The sequence below is a fragment of the Gossypium hirsutum genome, chromosome A12 (assembly GCF_007990345.1).
Source record: "Gossypium hirsutum isolate 1008001.06 chromosome A12, Gossypium_hirsutum_v2.1, whole genome shotgun sequence".
NCBI lineage: Eukaryota > Viridiplantae > Streptophyta > Magnoliopsida > Malvales > Malvaceae > Gossypium > Gossypium hirsutum.
The window spans coordinates 21,292,590-21,316,341 of record NC_053435.1 but is presented as its reverse complement, the minus strand read 5'-3'; positions in this window follow the sequence as shown (position 1 = coordinate 21,316,341).

The window sequence follows — 23,752 nt, the reverse complement described above, 5'->3', positions numbered from 1 at the left end:
AATTTAAGTTATAAAATATGTTTGATATTTTATTTAAAATTAAATACGGAATATAATTAGATTGTTTGATAAGATATAATATTATCTTAAATAAAATAAAAAACCATTAAACTTATTCTCTATTAAGTGATAAGTAGGTCTCTATCTACTTATCATTTTCTACACCTTTTTGTACAAAAAATTCTATCTAATAGTTTTCACCGTGGGTTATCAAACGTGTTTAATAAATTAAGTTGATGAAAATATTAATTTTAAGTTGATTGAATTTTTTCAACACTTTATCAAACAGGGTCTAATGTAGAAAATGTTAAGTAGATTTTATTTTTATTAAAAAATTAAAATAAATTATCTTTTTTAAAAAAAATAAATATTCAAATTACCATATTTATCTTTCATCTAAAACTATCTAAAATAATATAAAATATTATATTAATAAGATAAAAATTTAAAAAAATAATTGTTTAAAAATTAATATTTATTTTTATCAAATAACTTAATTATATTAAATACTTATATTTAATAATAATTTACAAAATACTTTTTAATATAAATTCTTCACTTATAAAATTTTGGGTCTGCTAACGTGGCCACTGTTATAGGCATATTGGAAGGTAGATGAATATAAATCCATCATATTCAAATTTTATGATAATATGATTAAATTCTAAATTAAAAATATTATATATATTTTTAAAAATTCTCTTCAAAACAAAAATAAAAGAAAAGAAGATAAAATAATTGGAATGATAAACTTGAATTGATAATTTATTTATTTAAGGCCTCAAAATTATTATTTTGGAATTTTAAAAAAGTAAAATTTAGAATTATTGTATAATTTTTAATATTTTTAATTATATATTATTTATAAAAATTGGAAAGAATTATTTTATAAATATTTTGAATTTTTTGTAATTTTTTAGAGGGACCAATTTGCATCTTTTTAAAACTATTAGGGACCCACTGAGTATTTACATCAATTTATTATTTGAGTTGTAAAATTCAATTTGACTCAAATTCAAAAAATCAAATAACTTGTTAGAGTTGATTTGAAAAAAAAATGAATAACCTAATTCGATTAGTTCGACATTCAAAAAAAAAATTAATTTTTTTAATTGAATCGAAATTTATTCACGCCTAATTACACTATTCAATTCTTGGGAGGGGCGTGAGAAAGAAGAGAAGCGCATGGTTAATTAATCATAGTGACCTTAAAACTTTATTTTTATCCTTTTTTAAAGTTCAAATTTAAATATAATTGCACTCTCCTAGTCAAATACATCTTAAGAAAAAGAATTGTTTGTAATAAAAAAAAGATGTAATTAATTGCTATCCTCATAATTACACTCCCATACAATAAATTTATAGTGTTCATATATACCCTTAATTCACATAATCTTACTATTAAAAAAATATAAATAACGTATATTATGTAATTTATAGGAAAATTATCCCATTGTCGGTGAAAATTTTTTAGACTTCACAAGTGTATCAAATAATTACTTTATATTATTAAAATAATATTTAGGAAAATATTTGATACATTGTTAGTAAAGTTTTTAAACTCCACAAACAGATTAGGAGTTAACAAGTATCCTATATAGATATAATAAATTATTAAAAATATAAATCTACCTAAAAAAATCCACATATTAATTTTTTAAGATTATTTATGAAATAAAAAAATACACTATGTACTAAATATTCACCCATAATATTTATATATTTGTAGAAAATTTGATGCACCTATATTGCATAAATATTTTATACTAATATGTATTATTTTATTTCGAAAACCATTGCGCTTCTTTTATAATTAACTTCTATCTCTCGAAATTTCAAGAACTTAATTTCTTTTAAAAGCATTTTACCTAAAAAAACACAAATACTACTATCTCATAATATCTTATTGCTAAATTACTTAAGAATTTTAAAAATTTCCCTCCAAAGTTATTGTAAAGAAAAAAAAGAATGCATGGAGTCATCATCCCATTCCAGCCCAATCTAAGGAATTAAAAGGCCTCTTTTAGTTCAATCTCACTGTGGGTGTAGGCTGATTATCTAAGCCTCTTTTAGGTCGGGTATACAGAAAATATATAGCATTGTTTAGTCTTTCCTTCGGAAATTCCTTGCAAATAACAAATAGTAAGCATTAAATTGTTAGGTCAACAGTAAGAAGTTGCAGAAAGCAAAATCAGCTTCAATTGCAAATGCTTTTCATAGCTTCTAAAACCTACGAGTCACTTCACTTTTAGAAGCTACAAAGAAACGAGAGAGAGAATGGGGGGTTTATAACAGCTGGGAATTTGAGTTGGAAAGCTGAATATATTGTACATGGTACACAACAAGACAATATATTAAAAGATTCTTGACAGAAATATGTTTTTATAAACTCTTAATGGTGAGCAGGTGGGGGCTAAGTTAATTAAGTACACTACTCTATGTATTCAATAAAATAGATCACATATACAAAAGGATATATTGATAGACTGAAAGTCTTTAATTGATATTAGTAGACAACTCATAACTCTTATAAGAGAATAATATATAGTAGAAATCACATTAGGTTAAGAAGAGAAGGAGAATAAATGAATAAAGAACAGTTGCATGGCCCATGCAAAATGTTGTTGGAGTTTAAGTGACCATAACCTAAGCTCTATGGCCGCATGTGGAGAAAGATTATGTAATTTATTTACACCTTTTAATATATATATATATTTATCAGTCTTTTGACACCTCTTTTCTCGATCGATCTTCGTCTATAAATAGAGCTAGCACCATAGGGAACGAAGAAGTCTATAAGCAAAGTTGCTAAGTATCTTCTTCTTCACTTGTTTTAATTCCACATTTTAAGCTTTACCTATTTTATATATGGCCCAAAACAATCTTCTCTCTATTCTTGTTCTCCTTTCGCTTGTTCTCTTCCTGGAAATTGAGGGAATTTTAGGAAGGCATTTGATTTTGGAGCAGAATCAGAAGGTGAGAACATTTAATAGAATCCTAGCAAAGGAAAGTAGGAATATTGTTGATCCCAAAATTAATGGTGTTAACAAAACCAAGTCTCCACCTTCACCACCAACTGTGGTAATTGGAGCCTCGCCGCCGAAAAACGACCAAGATTTCAGGCGCACATCCCCTGGACACAGTCCTGGCATTGGCCATTCCATTCAAAACTAGGTCCAAATATCCTTACTTCGAAGACAGACAGATGGTATTATAGTGCCACACAGATTCCTATCCTAGAAAAGATTTCAGCTTAAGTGGTTCGGTTTCTATTTGTGTTGTCTTATCTTAGTTTAAATTTCAGTTTCAGGTACCTTAGGTTTGAGTGTTTGTAAATTATATTTAGTGAAGTCAGTGAGCAAATGAAATTCTTGGATTTTTACATTTTATAACTCCTTCTTTGCCTATTAATTAAAGTGGTATAAAATATATTTGAAGAGCTAATAAATAATTTAATCAAAATAATTAATTAATGATTTATTAAATTCTAAAATTGTTTTTATTTTTTAAATAAATAAACCTATCATTTTTCCATCAGTGAAACATTTTAGTCCCACTAATATCCAGGTCGTCTACTAAACTGGGGTAAAATTATCCAAACAGAAAGAATGGTGTGATTGCACCAAAAAAATCCTTTAAACTCCGTACTGGAATTGCTTGGGTATCCAAAGGAGCCCAAGCAACTGAGGTATATGATAGGGAAAAAAAAGGCGTAATTAACAAGATTACCAACTTGGTTATAGAATTGAAGATGGCCCATCATAACTTCTTGATGGACGAATGGGGTCGTTTTGGTTAAGGATAAATATAGTCTTTCGAAACAAATGCGTAAAAATAATACTAATATCAAATGTAGTGTAAGAAGTTTATTTATTCTACTTAAGATGTCAAACTCCTTTAAGTTGAATGCCGTTTTATGAAATCTGAAGTTCAAATGGCGGATTTGAGGTTTGATTGATATTCACTAATTACTGTAATATTACAAAAATATGGACATTTCTTTCGTATATCGTCTATAAGAAAAGGAAGTTGAAAGAATGGAGAAACCCTCAGAGCATATATGTATTATATACAACGTATAATGCTTCAAATATGTGAAAAGAATTGAGTAAGCTCAAAGAGACACAAACCATGTGAGGCAGTGCAACACAAACTATAGAATTGGGATATTTGAAGTATTGGAGTAACAGGACCAGTTAAGAATAGGAATGAATCAAAAGATCACGTGTTTGTCACTCTCTCTGACTGTACAGTTGCATTTTACAGCCTAGCACGACACAGAATCAAATGGTTTTGTTCATTGCAAAAGCCAAAAAGGTAAAAAAGAAGAAAAAAAAGTCTTTAGCTGCCTTCCTTCTCTGTATGCCAATCAGTTGCAGAGGCTGAGGACTTCCTTAGATGCAGGAACCATTAAAAAAGAAAAAAGTCCTTTTGGGAGATTTTAATTATCAAATTTATTAAACTCTAAGTGGAGAGGTTGAGGGACGGCGAACTGGGGCTCGTTATTTGCTTCATTTGACTTGATCGATCAGGACAAAATTGCCAAATATTTCTTTAGTGCATTCAACGTTGGTGGAGGTACCCTCTCCTTTGGTTGGTGCCCTTCACTCTTGATTAATATTGAGCATGCTCGTCTAAAAAAAAGAAAAAGAAAAACCAAACTATAAGCATGCTAATAGCAGGTAAGACAAACAAGCTTGAAATTAGTAAATAATATTGGGTATATATATGAAAATTATTTGGTACCTTATTGTTAGTGGAGTTTTTAGCTTCATGAGTAGAGTCAAAGGATTAACAATTATATTATAGGGTATAATAAAATATTAAGAAAATAAATATTTAAAATAATTGATTCATAATTTTTTTAAGGTTGGTGGAATAAAAAAAAGTATGTGTACTAAATACTAACTATATATATATATGTGAGTATTGAATGTAACAATTTCTTTTTTCAAATTAAACATGAACTAATCCAATCAACAAGTGTTGTGCGTAGTGGTAAGGCCCATTGCACTCCTAAGAAGAGAATGCGAGTTCGAACCTTCGAGACAACATTTTTAAGAAGGACAACCACAAACACTGAACATGAACCATAAAACAAATATGAAAAAGCATGTCATAGATGCAATGGCAGTTGGAACTCACCTTGGACTAAATTGAGTACTCAAAATTTTTTTTGAAAAATATTAAAATTTTTTCAAAGGTGCAGGAGACACGCTTGTGTGACACATAGCTGAGATACACGCTCGTATCTCTGCCCGTATGGAAGAAAATAGGTAATTTTCCAAGCCACATTTCTCACCCAAATTGACATCAACCTATACACATTAATTTGCACATCACCAAGCCATAACAAGACATTTAAATCAAGCTAGAATCATGTCTAAACATGTGTTACCACAACATACAACCAATATGCCTTTAGGCACCTCAAATAACATCTTATAACATTCAATCAACATCCACAATCACCTATTGGTCCAACCACATATATGCATAATTATGCCAAATATACCAATTTAAACCAATCATCAATATACTTATAAGTTCACCATCACTCAAACATATCAAACACACATCAAACATGATAAGCCATATATATATATATCAAAATATATCAAACACAAGCCATTGAAATGACTAATCACAACAAAACATTTACATGTCAACATTTGGCCAGCTGAACCTATACATGCCATTATAACCAAAATTGATTTACTATATATACTGAAATGGGCCGATGGATAGTGTGAAGTAACTCTAACCAGCTTTCAACCAAATCGAGCTTCCTAATTACTATAAAACTGGGAAAATAAAATAAAGTAAGCATTTAAACTTAGTAAGTTCATATAACATGGAATTTAACTTACCAGTATTTCACATATAAGGCAAGCATACAAAACATATTCCAATAAACTTGGCCAAAAGCCTAAACACATATCTTCAACATGTTAGCCATGTAAGCACATATAATAGCCCATCATCATGGATGAATAAAGTCATTAAACAAGTTCTACATACATGTAAAAATCATTTCATGCTTCAAAATATCAAGTAATATCATTTACATGTACTTCATGTATATACGGGCAATAGTTCATTTCGAACTTGTATTATATCATATCAGAACTTAGCCCGTTGAACCATTTAAAATATCATTGGATACAAGAGTTGTAATCCGTCAATTCATGCACATGTATGTTTATAAAAATATGTAAACGGGAAGCTTTTCCAAGCCATATAATGAGAAGCTCATGTAAGTTGTATAACGGAAAGCTCTTGCAAGCCAAATATCGGGAAGCTAAGAGAGCCATTAATCGGGAAGCTCATGAGAGCTAAATAACGAGAAGCTCGTGAGAGCCAAGTATCGGGAAGCTCGTGAGAGCCAAATATCGGGACGCTCATAAGAGCTGTGGTGTGTCCGCAACACATGCAGGATCACAACCAATTCGGGAACCCTAATGACATTTCATTTGTATCCTTCAAATTTTTAAGGTTCAAACGGGACTTGGTACTTGTCGGATATGTGGTCGATATTATACATGGCATTTTATACAAATCACACACAATAATATTCAATTTAAAACATATAAATATACAATTTAATTACACAAACTTATCTCGACAAGTGTACGTAAATTCGTAGGCTACTAATCCAATACTTTCTCTTTTCCTTGATCTAACTTCGTATTAGGTCTATCTGGATCTATAGAAATAAATTTAACTCAATTTAATATAATTCATATTCAATTCAGTCCAATAGACATCTTCGGAAAAATTACTATTTTGCCCCTATACTTTTAATTAATTATGATTCTGTCCCTAGGCTCGGAAAATAAAATTCATACAATTTAATCCTTATTTCAAGCCTAACTGATTTTCATACATATCCATAGTAGCCCATATATTTCACAAAATTCAAAATTTTTCCATAAATTTTTCATCTTTTCAATTTAGTCCTTAAATTATAATTTTATTAAAATTCTCCTTACAAAAGTTGTTTATCTATCAACAACCTTTCATTTTCTACCATAAAACTTTATACTTAAACTATACTCATCCATGGAAAAACCCTAACTCTTTAATAGTTTTACAAATTAATCCTTGAGATAGCTAGATTAAGATATTACGGTTTCAAAAACATAAAAATCATTAAAAACGGGACAAGAATACTCATCTAATTAAGCAAAATAAGCTTGTCTATCTTTAAGCTTCCATGGCTAGGGTTTACATGTTTTTTATTTTAGGAAAGATGATGAAAATGATAATAATTTAATTATTTAATTCATTTATCATCATTTTATCATTTACTTTCCAAAATTAACTTACTAATTTACTGAATTCCAATGATGAATAATCATTCTTATCTACTAACTACACTAAATGGTCTATTTTCCATATAAGGACCTGTAACGTATAGGTTATGCAAGTGTACACAGGCATTATCTAGTAATAAGTAAGTATCAAGTTATCGTCTCCACAGGGATTGTATTTGTGTTAAATCACTTAATTGTAAAATTATATTAACAACTTGGTAAATAAAAACACTGTATGATTGAGAAGTGATGATTAAAATTAAACATATTAAACTAAATGCAATAATCCCCAATGCAAATTATCCTAAATATGCAAACTATATGAATGAAATAGATTTTAGCAAAATTAAACACAATTTGCAAAAATTATAACATAAATAAACTAGGACATTACTTTAATTAAACTCAATTTATTATTAACATGCTTAATAACATTCAGAAAAACATTCCATGACAACTCGATCTTTCATGAGTTTGGAAACCACATTAGGTCCTCTCGGAATCCTTTACTTAGTAAATATGCATTTTACTGATCCTTATTTACTAAGGGTTTCTTAGCATTTGTGCGAGGCAACAGGGACGTGTTGGGTTTGAAACAGTTTAATTATACATATCTAACAACTATGCAGATAACAAAGCTTGGTTAGAGTTGTTATGTAACCTGCAATTTAATCGGGTTAGGATCTAAATTGAGCATGCACATTTCAATTACGTGGCCACTAGCTGTCGTTTGGTTAAGATCAGTCAGCTAATTCAGGAACATTTCAATCACGTATGAACAAAATACAGACTTGATTTTAATTGAAAACATGATCGATTGAGGCATAAACATTCTAAGCATGAATCAAATAAATATTATTCAATCAAAGAAATCATTCTAGATTAAATAAAATTAAGCTAACATTGTTGTAACAAGAACAAAAAACACATAGCAAACATTTTCAGATTAATCAAAGAAAATAAAGATTAAACCCAAATCAAAGTGGCTGCCACCCAAGACTCTGGTCGACGAGGCTCTTTCGCTCATTCGCTTTGCTCCTTTGCTGATGGCTCTCCAAGGTGGCGGACCAAGGGCTTTTTAAGAGGCTTAATTGCTAAAATCTCTATGAAGAGATTATGCTAGGTGTGGGGAATGGAAAATGCTAAAGAGAATTGAGAGAAAAGAGAGAATGATGAGGGATGAAGGATGATTAGGAATGATGAAATGAAGTCTTATTTATAGGTGAAGAGAGGAGAATAGTTTGCTAAAAATAGAAAGGTTTAGTCTCTTCAAGCTTCTTCAATGAGTGGCCGGACATGATTAGTGGATTTTGAGTTGAATTTTTCTTGATTTTTAAATAATTTAAATGCCATAACAACTCAGGACTGAGACTCGGTCAAATGTAAATCTTCGGGCAAATTTCTAATTTCTTTAACATTGCAAGGACCTTGTGTAATTAAACCAAACAGTGGTTTATATGGACAGCCATGTGTAGCTGGAATTGGGTTAACTTGGTCTTCAATTTGGATGGTTTTTGTAATCCAACAAAGCTATCAGACCTGTCCAAAATAAATCAATAACTTAAATGACCAAAGAATAAAATAAATAAATAATTAAGACCCAAATTATTAATGAAATATTTTAAAATGAATTATTAAATATAATTTTATATTTTATTATTTAATTTAATCATGCATGGTCCATTTTATGTCTTAAAAATATAATATGTTCAAATAAATATAAAATAAGCCATTTTATGCATGAAAACTATATAATAAAACATAAAATCACATTTTAATAATTTTTATGTCCTAATTTCAGATTTTCACACATTTCATTAATTTAACAATTACTTTGTTTTAACAACAAATTTAAGTAAAAAGGTGATAAATTGCATAGGAAAAATCTTATATATTTTTTAGTTTACACACCCCCAAACTTAAATCATTGCTCGTCCCTAGTAATGTTTATGCACAACAAAAGGTCTTTGCTAACTGTGTAAGCAGCATCAATCTTTGTCCCATAATCATGCATTAATAAATTCATGTTCATAGATCTCCTTTATTAACAAGTAATTTATATGCAAACATTTTTAGAAATTTATACTAAGTTTCAAAATATGCCAATATGAATCATAGTTTGTATGTATGTCACAGCCACAGATAACATTCTTTATTCAACATAATTTCTTACCAATCAAGCAAAAAATCATAAGGCTTATTTATGATCTTCATATGTTGAACTTAGTACTTCCTCTCCACTAATGTAGGTGTCATAATCTTCAAATCAATAGGTCTTTTATAAAGTTGTAATGGGGCTTGGTTAAAGGTAGGGATTTAAAGAAATGAGACATTTTGATTTCAAAATCTTAACCTTTAACTCTGTCTTAGATTTCTCGAAATACATCCTTTTTCTTTAAGTGAACTTTTGGAACACCCCCAAACTTATTTTGAACTCATGCTCATACATTTTTCTTTTTGGAGACTGAGCAAACTTTTTTTTTTGCTCTTTCTTCGTCTTTTTTTTAAGCATGAGCACATACATCTTTTTGAAAATTTCCTCAAATGTTGAATACCAATACAACTTGAGTTAAGATGGGTGCACAAAATTAGGATAACTTAAAAAGATGGTAATGTGGCTTATAATGTAGATTCATTGCAGTAAATAGGCCTTTAAGCTCAAAATTACAGTTTCAAGGGTCTAATATCATAAGGTTGGCTCGAAAAGGCTTAAACGATCCAAAGAAATAGTGCCTATATCATTTTAGATTTTTATGTCTCCTAGGATTTTGCCTCAAGAAAGTTACTAAGTCAATTCTAAAGATATAAACCTTCATGCATGTCAATCTCAAGAGAAACTAAGTTTTCATAGCAAACATTACTAAGCCTAAGATCATACAAGCATTCCATTCTTCATGATGATAGACGTTCACTTAGATAGAATCATAATTCATACTTGCATACAAAGTATCTCATTAACAAAAAAAAATGTCTCTAAACATTCATTTATTAAAGCATACTTATGAAAGAAATGATTGAAACATACTTGAAAATTTTTAAAAATTTGAGCAATTTATTTGCCTTACCCCTTTTTAGAAATGTCTTATTACAAGAATAAAGTAATAAATGAAAACTGAACACTAGGTAGGGTTGCAAAGAAAAAGAGGTGAGTCATTAAAATTGCTTAAATACCAAGTCTTTCCTAATAAACCAATCCTAGACATGTTCATTCCCATTACCACATTACTTAGTCTTTTTCTTTTTAAAGAAGTGTTAAGTTTATTCATGCTTGTTATATTTTATTCTGTAGAAATTAAATCATAATTGTGAGAGAAATAAATTCCTAAAGACCTAGAAATAATTAAATAAATAACAAGACAAGAATTCCCTCTTTTATTTTTCTAACTTATTCCTCTTGTCTTCTTCAGCTCCATCTCCGCTTGCATAGTCAGTGTCTCCATCCATGTCTCAAAGATAGCATCTAGGAATCCAGGAACAAAAGTATTAGAGATATTCTTAAAAGTATTTCGAATTGAGTTATCTCTAATTTTTTGCATATTTCCAGTTTGGTGTTGATTGTGCATGAACTTGCACATATCCATCATAATTGACAATTCCAATTTCTTTGAAGTACTTGCAGAAGTTAGCATTGGAGTTGTAGACTCAAGTTCAACACTTAGCTTGACTATTTCTTCTTCTGGCTCAACCTTTGGTTCAGGGTTTGTAGATCCTTCAACTAGTTTAGGACTGTTCAGTTCCTTATCAGATTCTTCTTTGGTGTCTATAACTGAATTTTTAACACCCTTAACCCATGTCCGTTGTCGAACTAGGGTCACAAGGAATTATTGAACATAAACACAGTTCCGAACATTCTCATAGTATCACAGGTCGTATTCCTATATACAAGAAAAGCATATAACTAATTAAATGTAAAGATATTACATTTACAAATCACAGGTTAATCACTTTAATGATAATCGAATGCTATAATAAAAATTAAAGATTTTATTTCTTAATTCTATACAAGTGCATGTTTAACCAACTAAGTCATATTACAGGGCATTATGTCCTTTAGCATACACAGCATAGTCAATTTCATAAATATTCAATAATATTTCATTAAACATTTAAGTAATAACAATTCCATCATTTAATTTAAGTTACAAAAACTAACCAAATGCACATCTGTATACAAATATTATATATATTATTTATTAAATAACCACTTTACTATCAATACATACTCAACACATATTCAATATTTAATTTAATCAATTGTATCTATTTTATAGATCATATATGCATGACAAATGCATATGCACCCCCCAAGACAAACCGAAACATAATAACAAATATTATTCTACTTTACTCATATATCAACCATGGTATAAGTGCATCTATACAAATACATATATAAGTTCAACTAACAAAGCATGCCTAATTAAATTAACATTTATCTTTTGCCATGATAAAGAAATTATAATTTGTATATACCATTATTCCAAACCATATGGGATTACCGAATAAACCTTTTGCATGTATCTTACTTGCCATCTAACTAGTAAGTGATATACTTGGTACAATTAACAACCATCATATATTATATAGCCGAGATATATAAAAACTTAATAAACATTTTATAAAGTGAATATAATCTTAACATGAGTTTAATCTAAGACCAAATAACAACACATCCATTATCAATATAAACTGCCACAACTCACATAAAAAAATATATGTATATGTGCCGATGTAATAATCATTTATACTTAATACCTCTTGCTATCATTTAGCCAAATATACATGCCAACCAAAAGAGGTTATTACTATCATTACAAGTCATAATCGTAGCATTTCAACCAAAGGTAACATATCAAATATATTTTTATACTTACCAATGTGTCATGGCCGAATCATTCAAACTACCACCAGCCCACAAATCAATTTCAACGCACAAAAATATATATTACTAATAACATTCAACCATAGCACCTAGTATTATAATTAAAGTGAACACAAACCATAATTAAGCATAACCGATTTCAAGCAAGGTAGCTAAGCCATTTTCGCATGGCCAATATACATTCATTTCCAAAATAACTAACCCCAAAACTAGCCTATACATGCCATAATTTAAGTTTAGCTTAAAGGTACCAAAGCAGTAGACAGTGTCATGAACTTGGCTGACAATCCCCGAGCTTGTAGCTTGACCTAAAAATCTATAAAACAAAGTAAACATAGCACACAGAGTAAGCTATCAAAGCTTAGTAAGTTATGAGCAAATAAACAACTCAATATCATAATTGACTCATATTAACTAAACGAAATGCATTAACATTTTCATGCTTGACCTAAAACTTATAAATTCTATATACAATACATTTCTCATAGACTATTATCCACCTAAGCCGAATACACATGTAATCATTCAACACTTTGTAAATCATCTTCCAACCAAATAAACATAATAAACCACACATCCATTTACTCTTTTATACAACTTAAGAATCATCAAATGACATCCCATGTTTAATTAATACCTAAGTAGTCGTATACACAAATTATATATACACATATTAAGTAACATTTCAATACTACACAAATTATTCATTCACAAGCCGAATACACATACCAAATACACATGGATTCTTTATTTGCATTGTACATGATTTATAGCACATAACTATAGTACTTCCTTACCTTATCTTAAGTAGATATCGAGTTAACTCATACCTGACCATTTAGCTCGTATTAAACAATCCGTACACAATTTACCTTTGCCCGATGAACCAGTCGGAATTGGATAGGACACTCAGATAATCACATAAGTCGTACAATGCCAATGTCCCAGACGTGGTCTAACATGTAACCACATATCGATGCCACTGTCCCAGACAGGGTCTTACTCGTAAACATATATCGGAATCCTATGTCATAACATATGTATCCTAGCTATTCCTAAGGTTCATATGGGGCTTTCGGACATCGTATCTCGGTTGAATCGAACTCGGAAGTGTAGTAGCCACATTTAATCATATTCGGCCATAGTATATTTAAATTCCAACATTTCATAACAGCATATAAATATAACATTAAATTACCAATAAACACATCTATTTGCTTATAAACTTACCTCGGACGATACAAAACGGAATCGGGCAGCTAGTCAACAACTTTCGTTTTTCCCCGATCCAAATCTGATTTCTTTGGTTCTTGATCTAAACATATTCAAATTAAGTTCATTCAAACATATTTTCATTCAATTTAGTCCAAAAACACATAAATGGGAAAACTACCATTTTACTCCTGACATTTACAATTTTTACAATTTAGTCCCTGTTGCACAAGACACAAGATACACAAAATTTCCCTATACTTATGTTGGGCCAAATTTTTCCCACTCTCAAACAAGTTCATATATTCAATTTATTTCATATTTTAGTCCCAAAAATTATTATTTTTGCAATTAAGTCCTAATTACTCAAAATCATCAAAAAAATTCCAATACAAAACATTTTAATCTAAGACGTATCTTCTATTTTTCATCATCAAACAACAAAAACCACAAGCTATCAACAATGGCACAACTTAAAATATTCATCAAAATCAAAAATTCAAGCATGGGTTTTGTAGTACTCGAAGCAACGATCTCAAAAACGTAGAAATTATCAAAAACCGAGCTGAACTCTTACCTTGATTAAGCTTTAAAGATGGTCGAACCCTAACCTTTGTTATTTCTTTTTTCTTTTTGTCTAGTTTCAGTTAAGAGAGAATGACAAAAACATAGTTTATTTTATGTTATTATAACATATATTAAGTTTAATATTTAAATTACTTTTTTATCCTTAATGCTTTACTATAAAAACCACATAATATAAGTCTTAAACCGTCCCACTAATATATTTATGGGATATTTACAACATAAATGCCCCAACTTAGAAAACCACTAACTATTTGGCCCTTATACTTTAAACTATGAAATTTTCAATTTATGCGATTAAGTCCTTTTATTTAATCGGACATCTAAACGACAAAATTAAATCACGAAAATTTCACAGACATAAATTCACACAAAATAAACACAGAAGATAATTTTTAAATATTTTTTGACTCGGATTCGTGGTCCTAAAACCACCATTCCGATTAGAGTCTAAATTGGGCTGTTACAACTCTCCCCCCTTAGTGATTTTCGTCCCCGAAAATCTTACTGGTGAATAGGTTTAGATAACATTCCTTTATTGTATCCTCTGGCTCTCATGTTGCTTCCTCAACTCTATGCTTATGCCGCATACTTTGATACGTGATATTCGTGACAGGTCTTAAATATTTATAATTAATCGTTCTTGAAACTAACTACTATCACGATGAAGGTGAGTGTACCTATCGAACAGTAGTATAGCTTTAGCAAGACCTGATTGTCAAACCCAAAGGAACCAATAGTACTAGTAATTGCCTTCTTTTTATTATCTAGCCTAAAAATTAAGGGATTTGGTTATCTAAACTAATTACTAAACTAAGAGTGCACAGAGAGAAGATTGGGAAAAAGCTTTTGGGAAAACTCGATTGATTAAGACAATACCCAAGGAAAAATCCACCTAGACTTCACTATTTATTTGACTCTGAATCAGGCAATTTATTCATTTGACTTGATCCGTAAAAATCCCTAAGTTATATTATTATCTCTCTCGAGACTAATAACGTCCCTAGGTTGATTAATTGAAATCTCTTTCTAATTAACACCGAGTGTTGCATTAACTCGATCTATGGATCCCTTTATTAGGTTTCACCCTAATCCGGCAAAATCTTATCACCCTATCTCTAGGCGTGCAATCAACTCCACTTAATTATGACAAATTTACTCTTAGACAGGGTCTATTCCTCCGCTGAATAAGAACATTAACTCGAATCAATATCGTGGAATATTAAAATAAGAATTAAGAACACATAATTAAGAACAAGTCAAATATTTATCATACAATTTAGATAATAATAACAAGATTCATCTTAGGTTTCATTCCCCTTAGGTATTTAGAGGGTTTAGTTCATAATTATAGAAGAAAACATCTCAGAAGAATAGTGAATACAAAACATAAAGAAAACCCAAAACCCCTGAATGGAAATTGAAGGGAGATCTTCAGTTTTGATGATGAATTCGGCTTATGAGATGGACCAATCGACTTCCCTTGAGTAATTTCTTGCCTCCTACTCTGCGTCTCCCTTCTAAGTGCCTCCTCAGGTGTTTAAATAGGCTTTAGAATGCTAAGAGCCCTCAAAATTGGCCTTTTTCGAATAGGGTTATACTTGGGCTCAGCAAGGACACGCCCGTGTGCGAATACTCCAGTCCGTGGTCAAGGCTGTTGAATAGGCATGGGCGTGTAGTATACCTGTGTAAGTCGTGCTTCGATCCTGCCAAAGGGACACGACCGTGGGACACACCCGTGTGAGGAAGTCCAGGCCGTGTTGATTTCCCATGTGGGTCCATTTTCTCTGTTTTCGGCCCGTTTCTCACTCTTTTTACTCTCCTATGCTCACCTAAGTATAAAACATGAAATTAAAGAATTAGGAGCATCAAATTCACCAAATCTAAGGAGAAACCATCCATAAATGTGTTAAGCATGGGATAAAAATATGTATAAATTACGGTTTATCAAATACTCCCACACTTAAGCGTTTGCTTGTCTTCAAGTAAAATCCTCAACCAACAATCGAGATAAATTCTTCTCAATTTATAATCCCTATCAATAATGTCTCAAAACAATCCATATATATTCATACATTGAAGATTCAACTAAAAGTACATCAACGTTTCAAACATACCAAGTTGAGTATTTTATCATGAAAACATAGGTGTCTCCCCTTATCTAAGTGATTACCTTTGATCAAAATATCACAGAGTTTAACATCCTTACTAAAGATTCACTCAAATCACTTTAGGTGTTTAAGGACATCAATTAAAGCACTCATTAGTCAATATGAAAAGTTATTACCATAGGCTTGCTTGAAAATCAAATCTCCACCACTATATATTGAGCTGATACATCAATCAAAAAGGTCTTTAGAGGGTTGTAACGTGGCTATGGTTAAGGGGTGTGGTCACAAGCTAAAGGAAAAGGTTAGAATCGAGATTGAATTGAAAAATTACCTAGCTAGAAAAATAACTAGTCATCAGTTGAATACAAGTGAGCTTCTTCTCAGAATATGGAATTAACACTCAAGCTCAAAAACGGTGAATTACTACTATTATGTATTGAAGTAAATTTTTTTTAAGAACAAGTCAAATATATAGAAGAACAAAACATAGCTAAGCAATTAGTTCAAATCAAATCTCGACAAAAATAGGGATCAAATTAGGGGATTTCAATAATAATGGGTTATGGGTTAATATTGAGGGTAAATCAATTAATGGTTTGTTAGGCTCAAAGGGGTTCACTATGGATTAATATGAAGGTAGGCTTTTGTGGAGTGAGTGGGTTAAATCTAAGTGCCTTTATCATCTTGACATATCATATCAAATCAAATGGTATGGTCTTGACATGCATAATCAAGCAAGATCTAGAATAACAAATCAATACTGACGCACTCATAATAAAAGTGAGCATGAAAGAAATAAAATAAGCTCTAAAGGCTCAAGATCTTACAAAGGTTATGACTTTTTGATGTTTGAACTTGTGAATTTCAACTCAAGATAATATCTAAACTTAGGGAAACAACCTAAAAGTTTTTAATTCTTCAAAAATGAACTTATCATGCTTGATTCCCTAATGTCTTAAAGTTTAAACAATCAATGCATAATTGCCTATGTATTAATTCAAGACATATCAATAAAAATCATAAATTAATTAAAATTCATTCTAATAGTGATATGAGTGATTCACGTGAGAATAAGACAAAATTTAGAGATTTCTAATGTGATATGAAAGACCCCCAACACTTAAGATGTACATTGCCCTCAATGTACAAAGATAGATATATTGAAAAATATAGATAAATAATCATAAGATAGGGAGAGAAGTGAAACTTCCTGAATGATGAATGAACTCCTTGATTTGGAGTTATGGAGAATAATCGGCTAAGGCAAATGATGAGAGTGAAGGAGGATACTCCGGTGGTGGTGAGGTTCATTAGTCCATAAGTTCTGCACCAAAAGAATATTATATCTGGTGGTGGCTATGGTCGTGGTCGAGTAGGACATGGCAGTTGTGGAGAACCTTTCCCAGTGGAGTTTGTATTTCTTATGTGATGATGAGCTTTGGTTCTATTTAAAATTGTAATAGAATCAGGAACTTTTTAGGGAATATAATGAAGCATAATTACTCGTAATGAAATAGCGAAAACTATAAATTATTCAATAAAAATTTAAAAAACTAAAATTAAAATAATATTAAAGTAAAATGAAATAAAGAGTACTTAATTAAGATAAATAAAGATAAAAATGAAAATTAAAAATTAAAAAATAAAAATTTTTTAAACATCGTCATCACTGGATGGTTTGCGAGGTGGTGGTGGCGATAAGATGTGGAAGTGCTGACAAATCTGATGTAGAGTCGCATCAATGTGATCAAAGCGCTAAAAACATTGCTGCTCAAATCATGTAAGGCATTCAGAAATGTCAGAATATGAAGCCACCGCATGAATTGGACGACGGATGGGTGGTGGCTGAGACGGCGGGTCCTCATGACGTGGAGGGACATCATCAGTAATGTCCTTTAGGTCCTCTCCTCGGTGGACTGGATGAGGTGGTACTGAGGAGGGTAGGTGCCACGTCGTTTCTCGATCATCCTCATACTTAGCATGCTCGAGATGCCTTGTGGGGACATCTGGCCGATGAAGGGAGGATGATTGTGCTGCTGTGTTGAGGAGCCCGAAGTGCCGAGCCAGTTGAGTCACATAGGGCTTGATAGAGATGACCCCTCTCCTATGTTGCTCCATCTGATGGAGGATAGCGAGGGCGATGAAGTAAGCGAGGGCGATGAAGTAAGCAAGGTCGAGAACGTGCCCATTCTCCATACTCCATAAGAAATAGGCGACGTGGGTGGTGACAGCGCTAGTGCTCTCTCGTCTCCCTGTCAGAGTGTGAGCCAAGATGGCGTGTAGATACCTCAAGGATGGAGGGAGAGCCGATGCCTTGGAGTGGCCAGGATCGTAGGTGGCCGAGGCAGGGACGAGGTCCTTCCAGCATTTTGAGGGGGAGTAGTGGATGTGGCGGTGGAAGGTGTTGAGTTCATTATCGTCCATGAACTCCTCCGTGTATAGCCCTATTGCAATCCCGAACTCGGGTACGCTCAACTGGCGTACTAGGCCACCAAGGTGGAACTGGACCATTCCAGGATCGTCAAAGTTGGTCATGACGGTTTAAAGATGGAACATCGAGTAGAGTTCCAATGTGAACTCGAGATACGTCGGCTCGACGATCTCAAAGAAGAGCTCCCATGGGTCAGTCGTCAGGAAGGCTCGGACCGCGTCTGCTAAATGAATCTGTTCTAGTGTGACCCAGTCAATGCAGCGACCCACACTTAGGGGTCGGGCCCGTAATATCTGATATAATTCCTCCTGGGGTCCCAAGGGAACCTGGAGGAACAAGTGCCTAATCTCCATGGTAGGACCCGAGGATGATGCTGCTCCTTTCTTTTTCTTCGAGGCGGGAATAGCGGTCTTCTTACCACGTAAGGATGACATTGTGCCTACATTGAAAAGTCGAAGTTCAACCAATACATCCCAAAAATAGCATGGAAAAACAAAACTAATTAGTAATATTTCATGAGACTCGCGTACTAAATGGAGAGAACAAAACTAAAACAACTAAAGAAATTATATCAAGTCATTTAAAATAGGACTATGAGAATAATAAGACAGGAAAATCTAATGCATGAATGTATGTGGGTAAACATAAAATCCATGGAAACAAGAAAAATGAATGAATGTAGTATGAAAAATGGAAATGACAATCATGAGTATTTCTATTATTCTACTATTAATATTCACTTTAAGATAGTTAAATAGATCAGAGAAATCATGAAATAGGCAAGATATTTAAAGAAAATAGAGAGAAAAGAGTAAACAAACGCAAAAGGGAGAAGCTTCATTCATCGGAAACAGTGTTGTAGACGGTGCAAGGGCATGGCAAGTAGGGCGTGGGGAGTTGCAACGGCTAGGGTTAGGGATTTTTGGGGAGGTAGATGATGAATAGTGAGGGGTTTATATAGATTTTGGGGCACACGGCCGTAGGGCACGCCCGTGTGCCCCAATTTTTGCCCGTATGTTTCGCAATTTTTAAATTTGGGTGCGTTTGACATTCGGCCCACGCCCGTGTTCCTCGGCCGTGTAGGTGCACACAGCCGTGTCAGACAACCATTTCTGGCTTCGTTCGCTTGTCTCACGCCCGTGTTGTTTTGGCAGTTTCACCCACGGCCTTATCCCATGGCCGTGGTGACTTATCACAACCCGTGTTCGGGAAAATTTTTTCCCTGTTTTCACACGGCCGTATCGTACGGCCGTGTCTCCTCTTGTGGTACGAGCATGGCCTATGGCATGCCCGTGTGCCTGGCCGTGTGGATGGGAAAACCCTGTGTTTCAAGACTCAGTAGGTTAGTTGTGAAAAACTAGAACTTAAATAAATCATTACTGTTAGTGCTCGGGTTGCCTCTCGAGAATCGTTTATTTATAGTCTTAAGCTAGACTTACCTTTCTGGTGCATGGTTATGGTAGCTCAAGGAGTTTACACTCTTCATCCCTGCTATCAACTTTATCAATATAAAGTTTAAGATGAGTATTGTTTACCTTAAAAGTGCCGAATTTGGGATGAATTACCTCGACTGTGCCATATGGGAAAATATTGAGTACCGTAAGAGGGATTACTTCATTAGGTTCAGAAGTCATAATGCGAGGATCTGCTGCATCTAGTAGTACTTTGTCTCCAACCTTAAGTTGATTTGGTGATGTATTGAGCTCGTCCTGGCTCAGTTTTAGTTTATCAAGTGTTTTCGGTTTCTGTGTCCGCCATTCATCTAGTTCCTCGATTTGTAGCCGTGTTCTTCATAGATAGGTCTTTTGTTGTTGCCTGAACATGGCTCATGTAGGTTCTCTGAACTTATTTCCTGCAAAGTAGGTTTCACCACATGGTCAATTTTAGTAGAATGATTTATACAACCACCTTCAATATTTAATGTGTTATTCAAATTACGAGCTTGAAGGGTGATTGTTTCATCTCCCACAAGAAGTGTGAGTTCCCCTGTGCCAACATCAATAATGGTTCTAGAAGTCACTAAAAAGGGTCATCCTAAAATCAAAGTGCGTTACTATCTTCCTCCATGTCTAAAACAACAAAGTCTATTGGGAATATAAATTTATCGATCTTAACAAGAACATCTTCAATGATACCTCTAGGAAATCTAATGGTTTTATCATCCAATTAAATGCTCATCCTAGTTTGTTTGGGTTTCCCAATACCTAGCTGTTTAAACATTTTATAAGGCATAACATTAATGCTTGCCCCTAAGTCAGCCAATGCATTATGAACATCTAAACTACCAATTAAATAAGGAATCGTAAAAATCCCTGGATCTTTCAATTTGTTGGGTAGCTTATTCTGTAATATGGCTGAGCAAACTGCATTCAACTCCACATGCAACGCCTCATCCAACTTTCGTTTATTTGTTAAAAGCTCCTTTAAAAATTTGACTGCGTTTGGCATCTGCGAAAGAGCTTCAATAAATGGTAAGTTAATATGTAACTTTTTTAATAATTTAAGGAATTTACCGAATTGTTCTTCTGTGCGGTCTTTCCTTGTCGCGTTTGGGCATGGCACACGGGGATTGTACTCTTTACTTATTGGTCTTTGCTCACTGTAGACTACCTCACCTTTATCTTGACTTACCACAATGCCTTGCCTCAGTTCTGATGCAGGCTCAACTAACCCTTCCTTGTCTTGAGTGGTAATTGCATTAAGTTGTTCCCTTGGGTTAGATTCCGTGTTACTCAGTAGGCTACCTTGTGGTCATTCGGATATCAATTTAGCGAGCTGACCTATCTGAGTTTTGAGCCCTTGGATCGACGCTTGTTGATTTTTAAGTGCTGTCTCGGTATTCTGGAAACAAGTTTCTGACACTGAGATGAATTTTGTTAGCATCTTCTCAAGGTTCGGCTTTTTCTCTTGTTGGTAGGGTGGTTGTTGGAAGCCTGGAGGTGGTGGTCTCTGATTCCCTTGGCCTCCCCATGAGAAATTTGGTTTGTTCCTCCAACCTGCATTGTAAGTATTACTATAAGGATTATTTTGAGGTCGAGGATTATTACCCATGTAATTTAACTGCTCATTCTCCATGTTGTAGCCGTAGGGTGGGTATTCTGAATTGCTTGATCCACCTCCACTTGCTTCGTACTGCAATACTGGGTGAACCTGTGAAGAACTAAGAAAACCATCAATTTTCTTATTCAAGAGTTCTACCTGATTAGAGAGCATGGTGACTGAATCGATGTTATAAATGCCAGCTGCTTTTGTTGGCTTTGTCCTCATAACTTACCACTGATAATTATTTAGTGACATCTCTTCTATAAATTCATAAGCATCTTCAGGTGTTTTATTATTGATGGTTCTGCCCGCAGCTGCGTCGATCATCTGTCGAGTCGAAGGATGCAGGCCATTATGAAACATTTGAACCTATAGTCAGAGTGGTAGCACATGGTGAGGAAAGATGCCCTTGTATCTCTCCCATGCATCGTAGAGTGTTTCTAAATCCATCTGCACAAAAGAAGAGATACCATTATGTAATTTAGCTGTTTTAGCTGGCGAAAAATATTTTAGTAAAAACTTTTCGGTCATTTGTTCCCAAGTAGTGATTGACTCTCGTGGTAACGTATTCAACCATTTTTTAGCTTTATTCCTCAACGAAAAGAGAAACAACCAAAGGCGAATGGCGAAACGCCGTTGATTTTAAAAGTGTCACAAAATTCTAAGAAATTTTCCAAGTGAGCGTTGGGATCTTCGGCCTGCAAACCATGAAACTGAACAAATTATTGTATCATTTGAATTGTGTTAGGTTTCAGTTGAAAAGTATTTGCAGCTACAACAGGTCTAACTATGCTCGATTCAGTTCCTGTTAAAAAAGGTTTAGCATAATTATACATAGTGCGTGAGCAGGATTCTGATTAGCAGCAATCGCAGAAGGTAGCAGATTTTCTTGGTTTTCAGCCATCTTCTCGGTTGTGGTTGAAGTATCGTCCTCTTGCTCTTCCTCTATGTATTGTAAGCTTTGCCTTATTTCTCTTCGGTTTCTGCGAACTGTACGATCAATCTCACTATCGAACAGTAATAGTCCTGACGAGTTTCTTCTGGTCATAAACTAGAAAAACCTGTTAGAAGAAAATAAATGAAGAATTAGAGAAAAAATAAAAAATTAAATTGCAATAAAAGTAAAATGGCTAAAGTAATAAAAATTGAGTGTTCCTATTATCCTAGTTCCCTGGCAACGGTGCCAAAAACTTGATACGTTATATTCGTGACAAGTTTTAAATATTTATAATTAATCGTTCTTGAAACTAACTATTATCACGATGAAGGCAAGTGTACCTATCGAACAGTAGTATAACTTTAGCAAGACCGGATTGTCGAACCCAAAGGAACGAAGAGTACTAGTAATTACCTTTTTTTATTATCTAGCCTACAAATTAAGGGATTTGGTTATCTAAACTAATTACTAAACTAAGAGTGCAGAGAGAGAAGGTTGGGAAAAAGCTTTTGGGAAAACTCGATTGACTAAGACAATACCCAAGGAAAAATCCACCTAGACTTCACTTGTTATTTGACTCTGAATCAGACGATTTATTCATTTGACTTGATCCGTAGAAATCCCTAAGTTATATTATTATCTCTCTCGAGACTAATAACATCTAACCCTAGGTTGATTAATTGAAATCTCTTTCTAATTAACACCTAGTGTTGCATTAACTCGATCTATGGATCCGTGATAAACCATAAATTATACATATTTTTACCCTATTTTTAATGCATTTTATGGATGATTTCTCATTAGAATTGGTGAATTTGATGCTCCTAATCATGTTTTATACTTAGGAGAGAATGGGAGAGCGAAAGGAACGAGCAACGGGCCAAAAACGGAGAAAATGGGCCAAAGTAAGAAATTAAAACGACCTGGACCTCCTCACAAGGGCAGACCACACGGCTGTGTCAATTTTGCAGGCTCGAACACGGCCTGAAGTAATCGAACACGGGCGTGTGCCTTGGGCGTGTCCCTACCGAGCCCAGGTTGAATCCAATTCGGAAAAGGCCAATTTTGAGGGGTTTTAGGCATTCCAAAGCCTATAAATACACCCGAGAGGAGGAGAAAAAAGGAGGCGGAGAATAGGGGGTAAGGAATTACTCCAAGAAAGCCGATTGATCCATCTTAGAAGCCAGATTCATCATCAAGACCGAAGATCTTTCCTCAATTCCCCTTTAGGAGTTT